Source organism: Molossus molossus, unplaced genomic scaffold (genome assembly GCF_014108415.1).
Source record: "Molossus molossus isolate mMolMol1 unplaced genomic scaffold, mMolMol1.p scaffold_m16_p_2, whole genome shotgun sequence".
NCBI lineage: Eukaryota > Metazoa > Chordata > Mammalia > Chiroptera > Molossidae > Molossus > Molossus molossus.
Genome location: NW_023425355.1, coordinates 140,678,870 through 140,687,504, shown reverse-complemented (window position 1 = coordinate 140,687,504; position 8,635 = coordinate 140,678,870). Strand labels below are relative to the sequence as shown.

The window sequence follows — 8,635 nt, the reverse complement described above, 5'->3', positions numbered from 1 at the left end:
ATAAGGAGAGCCAAGAATTCTAGGAAACAAAAAGATAAGGGAAGAAAGCACCAACAGGGTACCACTAAAGGGAAGAGAATGAAGCCATTTCTGGCAGTTTTGTCCAACAAGACCTCAGGCAAGATATGGGAACACTCAGCACAATTGGGGAAGTTCCTGCCCAAAGGTTAGAATGGCGATTTAATCAGGACGTGTGTAGGAGAAAAGAAAAGGGTCCATCCTGAACATGTACTGATCTCCTAATGTATTTTTAATCTGCTTTTTAGAATTGTGTACAGGAAGGATTCAGAAGTAATTAGAAATGTTGGGTCCATACCTCCCACAGTCCTTAATGCATGATTGAACAATTTAAAATATATGGAGAAGGACCGAGTTCTGGACTGAGAATCAAAAGAACTGAATATTTGATGGCAGCATAGCCCATAGCTTCTTCCCTTTGTGCAGCCCATTCACCAGTCTGAGCTTTGTTTACTCCATGTCTAAAATAATGACGTGGTACCACGGAGCCTGTGCTATTTCTACAGTAGCCTATTATGGTCAGGATACAGCCTTGTTCTGTGGTCTGGAAATGCATGCCCAGTGCAGGGTCTCCTGGAAGCCTTCCATGGGGTCATGCATGGGGTCATAAGGGGTTCAAGACCACTTAGCCCTGATCTAGCACTGACCCACCTACTTCTAGTCCAATAGACCACCATCTCTCCTCTACTACTATTCCAACCCACTGCCGTGCTCTCCACTGTATATGCATTACTGGAACTCAGAATACAACTCTCCCAGTGATGTTTGACATTCAAATAAACAAACAAACAAACAAGAATAAACTCTGTTTCTTGTATTCTCAACGGTAAACTTAATTTTGTCCCACTCTGTATTTAGAACAAATCTCTTATTTTGGCCAATGATAGCTTGGGAAAAGTATCAAATTTCTGATTATTTAGATATGTCATTTAATAGTCAAATTACCTCCCACTGAGTTCTGTGTTTTCCTTGTATGTCAAAAGTGTAGAGGCTGGCCTGGGAGATATTGTCGGTGGTTCAAGACCACTGCAATAAAGTTGAGTATCACAGTACAGAAAGTAGTAATCTTTTTTTGGTGGAGAGGCTTGCCTTCCATCTGTAAAACACACATTTGTGAAGTGCAATAAAACAGGTCTGCCTGTAATCATTTTAATTTTAAGTATTATATCTGAATCTGGGGCCCACTTGTAGCTTTTCATCAGAGATACCAGAGGTGATTTCTTTCAGACTCTGGCTTGAAATGGGGTATTAACTCCCAGTGCTCATATACAAATAAGTAGGTGTCATTTAAGGAAAGGAATCATTAATGCCTAGCAACCTTGACCTTTTTCCTCTATGAGTGATGCATTAGGTGTTTACAGGGTATAAAGATAAAAAATCCTAATTAGATGAAGGGAGTCAAACAAGGTCAGTCCTTAAATGCTTTTCTTCAGTCAACAAGTTCATGAAACCAGAGAGATAGAGATCATCTACGTATAAAGTGTGTCAGCTTGCCAACCATACACATTCCACCACAAACCCCCCAAACTTGCCCTCCAGGTAAAATCTTTTGATCCACCCTCTACTCTTGCACTGTAAGATCAGTTAGCTAAAGAAGTGAATGGTGGAAGAGAATATATGAGAATTCTTTTTCCCCCTACATAAACACCAGTTCTATTCCAAATAATCACAAAAATTTAAGAATTTTTCTAAAATAGTTAAAAAATAACCCCAGTGTCATTAATTCTGGAAATTGTTTTGCACATTAGTACTACCTTAGTTGAACTGTAACATTCCAAAAATTCCAGCACTTCTATAGATTTTATTTTTAAAGTTAAAAAAATTTCTATTTAAAAAAATGTTCTTTTTTATTTTTCATGATAAATGATGCTACTGAAAACTTTACTTGGTAGACCTTTAGTTACTTTCATGATCTTTGCAATCTTACAAATAAGCAACACGTATATAATATTTATAAAATAATAATAAGCCTGTCTAATGGCTTGCATTGAAGGCCAGGGAGTTGCATTTTGTTAAACCCAAATTGAACAGAGTTGAATTTAGTTTAATACAGGAAAAGAAATGCTCTGGATGTGTTGTCCTTTATATTTCCTGAAGCACCAGATGAAGTGTAAAAAGTTCAAAGAGCTTCTTATTATTCTTGATTTTAGAAAGTTTCTGTAGAATAACACTGAACTTTTCTAGTATTTGAAGATCAAGCTTAGGGGTTCCAAGCAGCTGCAGAGCAAGTACCAAAAAAAAATCAAGTGTTGCTACAGGCTTCCAGGAAAGGCTGCAAGGGTTTAGATTCCACTGTTATCTGGAGCAAACTATCAATGACATTGGCTAAGAGTCCTTTACTGGATATTCTTAGATGATTTAATATTACTGCCCCAGGCTGGGCAGGGCAGGGCTCAGGGAAGTCCCCCTTGGAGTTGTTCTCCACCTCAGCTCCAGCTTTATCTTCCAGCTGAGGAGTCTCTAGACTGTTCCACTCCAACCTGGGGTCCACAATAGGCCACCCTGGGGAAACACGGGTAATCCCCCACACCAAATTTCTGATTCCGGACTGAGAGGACCCTGGAAGCCCAGCCAGGTCAGAGGGTCAATTCAGCCTGGCTCTGGCCCTCCTGGCCCATTGCCTCCACCACCCGGTGTGGGTGAGGGAGAAGTCGGAAGTCAGGTATCCCCGCCATGGGAACGAGGGCACCCCAAGCTGGGGGCCTGGTAAAAAAAAAAAATGAGTATTCTGAAGTGTCAGTTGGCTGGTGCCCAAGTAATAGTTATTTCAGAAAAAGTAACTTTCCTCATTCTTCAGGTGCTGACTATAAACTACACTCAGCTATGTTGCATGTTTCACTTACATTTTGAAAAAGCCTAAGAATCACTTGTAGGACCTGCTTAGAACCCTTTTTTGAAAACTCTTGGGTTTCCCAAGGCTTACTTTAAGCCAAAATACAATAATTTCGTAAGAGCACTTGTTAATAGCTGGTTGGTATTAGCAGTTGCAGAGAGAAATTTCTATGCCATCACTCCTTGATTATGATTTTGATATACGATTTTCAGGTACCATTTCCTTAATGACCATGTGCACTGCTCCTTGCAATTTAGTCCAAAGTACATGACATGTTTGTTTCTTTTAAAAACAATTAATTGCAGTGCTCTTATATGTTTTATTGTGTAGCTTTAATTGTTATGTGTTTTACAATAAGACCCTCCCTATTTTCAACAGATTTGAATTTTATAAACCTTTACTTATATTTTTCTTGGGGAAATATCCTGCATGGGTAAAAAATTAGATTTTTTTCTATAAAAGAAAAATTCATTTAAACTCAAAGTTGAACTCAATCTTTTTTACATGCCTCATTTTCACAAGTGTTCTAAAACTGTCTTTCATACTTGTGAAAAACTCAAACATAACCTGAATGAAAAAACTACATTGGATTCATTGCCTGAAAATGACTCCCTAAAGAGCCAGAGGTTATTTAATGATAACCCAGCAAACCACAAAAGTGAGAGCTTTCTCCTGGGAAACAACCGAAATCTACCAAACAAAATATATTGAAAGGTCACTAAAAAGCCCCTCCGGTCTCCAGGACTCAGCGTGGTTAAGACAGGCTAACTCCACTAAAGTGAGTAATTAAGAAGAGCTTCCCCAATACCCTCCTTTTCCACTACTGCTTTCTATTTAGAGACAACAGAGACAGTATTTTAACAAGATAAAGAAAAAATTTAAATCTAATTCCTGTTATTCCACAATATTCCAGCTGTTTTAATTAATTAACTAAAATTTTTAGAGAGGAAGGGAGCGAGAGATAGAAGAAACATCCATGTGAGAAACACCAGTTGGCCGCCTCCCGCATACGCCCCACTGGGGATCCAGCTTGCAAACCAGGCATACGTCTTGACCTGAATCAAACCAGGACCTTTCAGTCCATGGGACAACGCTCAAGCCACTGAGCCACACCAGCTGGGCCCAGCCGGTTCAATTTAAAATTTTTTTAAAAAAAAATCTCACCTAAGGATATATTTTTATTGATTTTGAGACAGAGAGAGAATCATCGACGTGAGATGAAACATCCATCAATTGCCTCCCCAACGGCCCGACCATAGATGGAACCCGAAACCTAGGTGTGTACCCTGACCCGGTTCCCGCAACCTTTTGGTGTGCGGGCCCACGTTGCAACCAGCAGAGCAACCCGGCCAGGGCGCAGCTGTTTTCGTTTTTCATCTGCCCATTTGATCTTTGCCTCTTCGCTTTCTCATCGAATCCACAACATCTCGTGACGGTGCTTATGTGATCTGTTTATTCCCACATTACGTAAACGTTTGAAGGTAACTATTATGTCGTGTCCTCTCTGGCCCGAACGCAGCTGGAGGACACGAGAAACAGCCGACCCCAAGAAATCCCTTGACTTAACCAGCAGCCCAGGAGTGGGCGAGGCGGGGGCGGGGGCGGGGGCGGGGGCGGCCGTCTACTTCAAGGCCCCTATTTTCCAGGCCCCGCCCCTATTCCCCGGCCCCGCCCCTGCCCGTCGCCATGTTGTTCCCTCGGCGCTGGGCGGGAGCAACTGGAGTCGGACTCAGGCAGCTCTTCAGCCGCCGCGTCCCGCCCGCCGGGTCCAGGTCCCTCTCTTTCTCTTCATTGTCCCTGGCCAGGCCAGAGCTCCCGGACGTTCCCCGTGTGGCCGCGAGGTGAGCAGGGCGCGGACTCCCTGGGGGTGGGCCGGGGCCGGGGGCTGCGTCGTCAGGGTCTGAGCGCGCGCGGGCCGCCAGTGCTGGGCCTCGGGCTGCTGGGGCAGGGGGCGCGCGGGGCCTGCGCGGGTCACTCACCGCCCCGGGAGGGGGGCGGCTTGTTTCCCCCTGCCTCCTGTTGACTGACGCAGCAGGAAAGACGGGTTCCCATACCCACACACCCGGGGACAGGCACACACACAACCCGCGGGACACATACAGACCCTAGCCTTTCCCCCAACCACTCGGGGCACGCATCCACACACCCTAGCCCACCCAAACCACATCTGCCCCCGAATGGTTCGTGTGGAGAAAGCAAAGGCGCTCGCACGATTTGATGGTGGCCACTTGGGACGCGCTCCCTAGGTGAACCCTTGCGAACGGGTCATGAGCACTGTGGTGAGGAATTTGGAATGTAAAGCCAGTTCTGGGGCTGCAGGCGGTTTGGGGTGTTATCTGATTGAGACTGGCTAAGATTTCAGGATCGTGTTCCTTACTTTCTTCCAACTTAGTACGGAAAGTGATGAGATGAGAATTGTGAGTGCGGACCAAATAGTGGTGGTGGTATTGGCTTTGTTGTTTCTTTATAAGTGATGACACATCCCGTGACCATGGTTCTTTTGAGGAATGACTCTTTTTGCTAGTTTCCAAATCATCACGTGACTAGTCGTTTTATAGGCTTTCAGAGTCCCGATGAAACCAATTGACAGAATTTGATTGCTTTCTTGAGAATCAAAAAAAAATTTTTTTTTTAACTTGACTGCCTTTCAGTCTCTGCCACGATGGTAATGGAAAATCCCTAAATTGCCTGTAATCTCAAAAACCAGTTCGTGGAGCTAAACTGTAGACCTGAAGGAAGCCCAGAACTTTTCAGTCAGCGACTTTTAAGAAGACTGTTCTTAGGTTCTCGTTTAGAAGCTTATGTTGAAGTTATCACTACTTGTCTAGAACTCAGTATCTTATTTAGATTTCCAGATCGAAGACAATGGTGTGGCAGTCTGCTGCTTTCAGTATTTTTGTGTAGACACCATAGTAAATTACTCTTGCTTATACTAGAACATTTCTGGCTTGGTGATTTACTTATTTTGGAGAGTTTTATGATGTGTGGATAATTTTGGTTTATCATTTGTGAGGGTAAAGTGGACCAACACAACTAATTAGAACATCTTTGGCCTTGATTCCAACCCCGGTTCTTGGAAATTAGGAACATACTGTAGTGCTGTGCTCTTTCCCAACCTCTCTCTTCTCTTCATTTCATTCTATCTCATCCATTTCTTCCATCTAGATTACGTTACTCTGGAGGCCTGAAGATAAGTTCCTTTGGTTTTAGAGATTAAATTTTAGCCCCCCCCCCCCCTCAATTCTTGGGCAGCTGCTCTGGCACTGGATGTTCTCTGTGTGTAAGTCCTGTACATGCATCATTTTATTTTCACAGCATTTCTGTGTTATTAGCTCCATTTTACAGATGAGGAGTTTGCTGAGGAATTTGGTGATTAGTCTGCTTCCCTTGGTCACAAAGGGCAGAGCCAGGATTCTGAGCAGGTCTGTGTGAGGTTAGAGTGGTAGTTCTCAATTGGGGACTTTGATACTGTCTGTGGGCAGTTTTGGTTCACACCTGAGAGAGAGTGCTGCTGCTATTCAGTGGGTAGAGGCCAGGGATGCTGATCAGTGTTCTACAATGCACAGGGTAGGCCCCACAACAGAGACTTTTCTGGCTCAAAATATAGCTAGTGCAGGTGTGGAGAAACCCTGCTCTACAGCAGTCTATATAACTTCAGAGCTCATGTTTCAGCACTTCTGTAGTTTTTCTAATGCAGTGGTGGTTTCCTACTTAGATACCTCCTTCTCACTTTAAGAAAGAGCAGGGAGGAAGGACCCTGACCGGTTTGGCTCAGCGGTTAGAGCGTTGGCCCACGGACCAGAGAGACACGGGTTCGATTCCCGGTAAGGGCACGTACTTCCTTTGCGGTTTGTCCCCGGCCCCCAGTTGGGGTCATGTGGGTGGCAGCCAGTCGATGTGTCTCTCTCACATCGATGTTTCACTCTCTCTCTTCCTCCCTCTCTCCCTCCCACTCTATCTGAAAATAAATGCAAAAATGTCCTCAGATAAGGATTAAAAAAAAAAAGAAAGAGCAGGGAAGAAATTTGAGACCTTGAAGAGATTTCCCTTGACTAAGAGACATATACATTCATTTGAAAGATTAAGGAATGAGCAAATAACTTCTGATAACAGAATCCATTTTTTTAAGGCAAAAGTGACAAAAGGAGCTTGAGAGCCATTCAGATTCGTAGACTTAGGGTTTTTGTATTATTCCAGTTGTCCAAAAGCATTTTCTGAGTAGCCTGTCATCCACTGATAGGTGCTGCTATGCAGGGGAGCTTACAGTCTAATCACAATCATGAGATCAGGGTTTTACTTGTCTTAGAACCAAATTTATTGCCTGGGTTGCTCAAGGTCAGGGGCCAGGTATCATTAAAAAAATAGACAAACACGCCCTGGCCTGGTAGCTCAATTGGTTGGACAATAGTCCTGTACACCAAAAAGGTTGCAGGTTTGATTCCTGGTCAGGGCACATACCCAAGTTGCAGGTTCGATCCCTGGTTTGGGGTGCATACCACAGGCAACCTCGATGTTTCTTTCTCTCTCTATCTCTCTCTATCTCTCTCTTCTCTCTCTTCCTCTCTCCCCCTAGTCCCGTCTCCCCTTTCCCCCCTCTCTTCTCCCCGTTCCCCCCTTATTCTCTCTCTAAAAGAAAATCAATAAAATCATATCTTCTGGTGGGGATTAAAAATAAACACAACAGATGCACACCCCCACACAGGTACCTGTATTATGGTATTTACTGTGCATGGACTTAGGTGAAATGAGGAAAAATTGATGTGCTTTTGATAGCTTTGTAGGTTGACCACACGTGAATATTTACAGGAATCAAATTGGGTAGCCATTGTTGAGCATAAAATTTCTTTTTAAAAAATATGTTTTTATTATTATTTTTAGAGAGAGAGTCAGAGAGAGAGAAACATCTATGTGAGAGAGAAAAATCCATCAACTGCCTGCCGCACACCCCCTGCTGGGGATTGAGCCTGCAACCTGGGCATGTGCCCCAACCGGGAATCGAACCAGGACCTCTCAGTCCATGGGACAATGCTCAATCCACTGAGCCACACCAGCTGGGCAAGCATAAAATTTCTTAAATTTAGCCTCAGTAAACAGTAGTTATGCATACATTTTATCACTGAAATCAAGAAATAAATGGTGAAAAAATATTTTTTTAAATGATCTCAGCATCATTTTTCAGCCTGTTTTCACCATGCCTATCTAAGACTAGGCCCATCAGTATATATACTGCTTCATTCTGGTGGTAGGTGTAACTTTTAGGTGAACTTAAAGGGCTGGTTCTTGTTTTAGGAATCGGTGAAAGTGTTATTCATGCAGTCAACATGGCATCTTTTGTGGGTAGCTTTGCTTTTTGACTCATGCTGATGGACAGCATGTTCTTTGCTAATGGATAGATTTCCATGCCTCTCATCAGGAGTTGTCTGCTGTGGGGTAGAAGGGATGCTAAATTATACACCTAAAATGATTGCTATCTCATGGGATCTAACAAAGGAATGTGTGTTCTTTTTTTTTTAATATGGAATGCTTCATGAATTTGCACGTCATCCTTACGCAGGGGCCATGCTAATCTTCTCTGTATCGTTCCAATTTTTAGTATACATGCTGCCTAAGCGAGCACTGTGTGTCCTTTTCTTACTGGAGGGGTTTTATTCTGGGAAGGGTCAGGATGAATTGGTGCATTGGCCTCTGAGGAATGAGTCTTGCTGGATCTGTATGTAGTTGGCTTGCTGCTCTGGCCAGGTTAGGTCACCACATTTCTTCTTCTTTTTTTTAATCCTCACCCGA

At 43.5% G+C, this 8,635-nt stretch overlaps 1 protein-coding gene and 1 non-coding gene across 9 annotated transcripts in view; one reads left to right on the top strand and one right to left on the bottom strand.

Moving 5' to 3' along the window:
* The first annotated feature begins 4,555 nt into the window (after window positions 1-4,555).
* RAB9A (RAB9A, member RAS oncogene family) overlaps window positions 4,556-8,635 on the top strand; it is a 30,761-nt gene continuing 26,681 nt past the window's right edge. For all 8 annotated transcript variants that reach the window (XM_036270423.1, XM_036270424.1, XM_036270418.1 and 5 more), the window contains exon 1: window positions 4,556-4,692. The gene's annotated coding sequence lies outside the window, so the exon portion shown is untranslated. The remainder of the gene's footprint in view (window positions 4,693-8,635) is intronic.
* LOC118636753 lies at window positions 8,361-8,468 on the bottom strand. Its single transcript, XR_004960738.1, has one exon. It is a non-coding gene; the product is annotated as a U6 spliceosomal RNA (small nuclear RNA).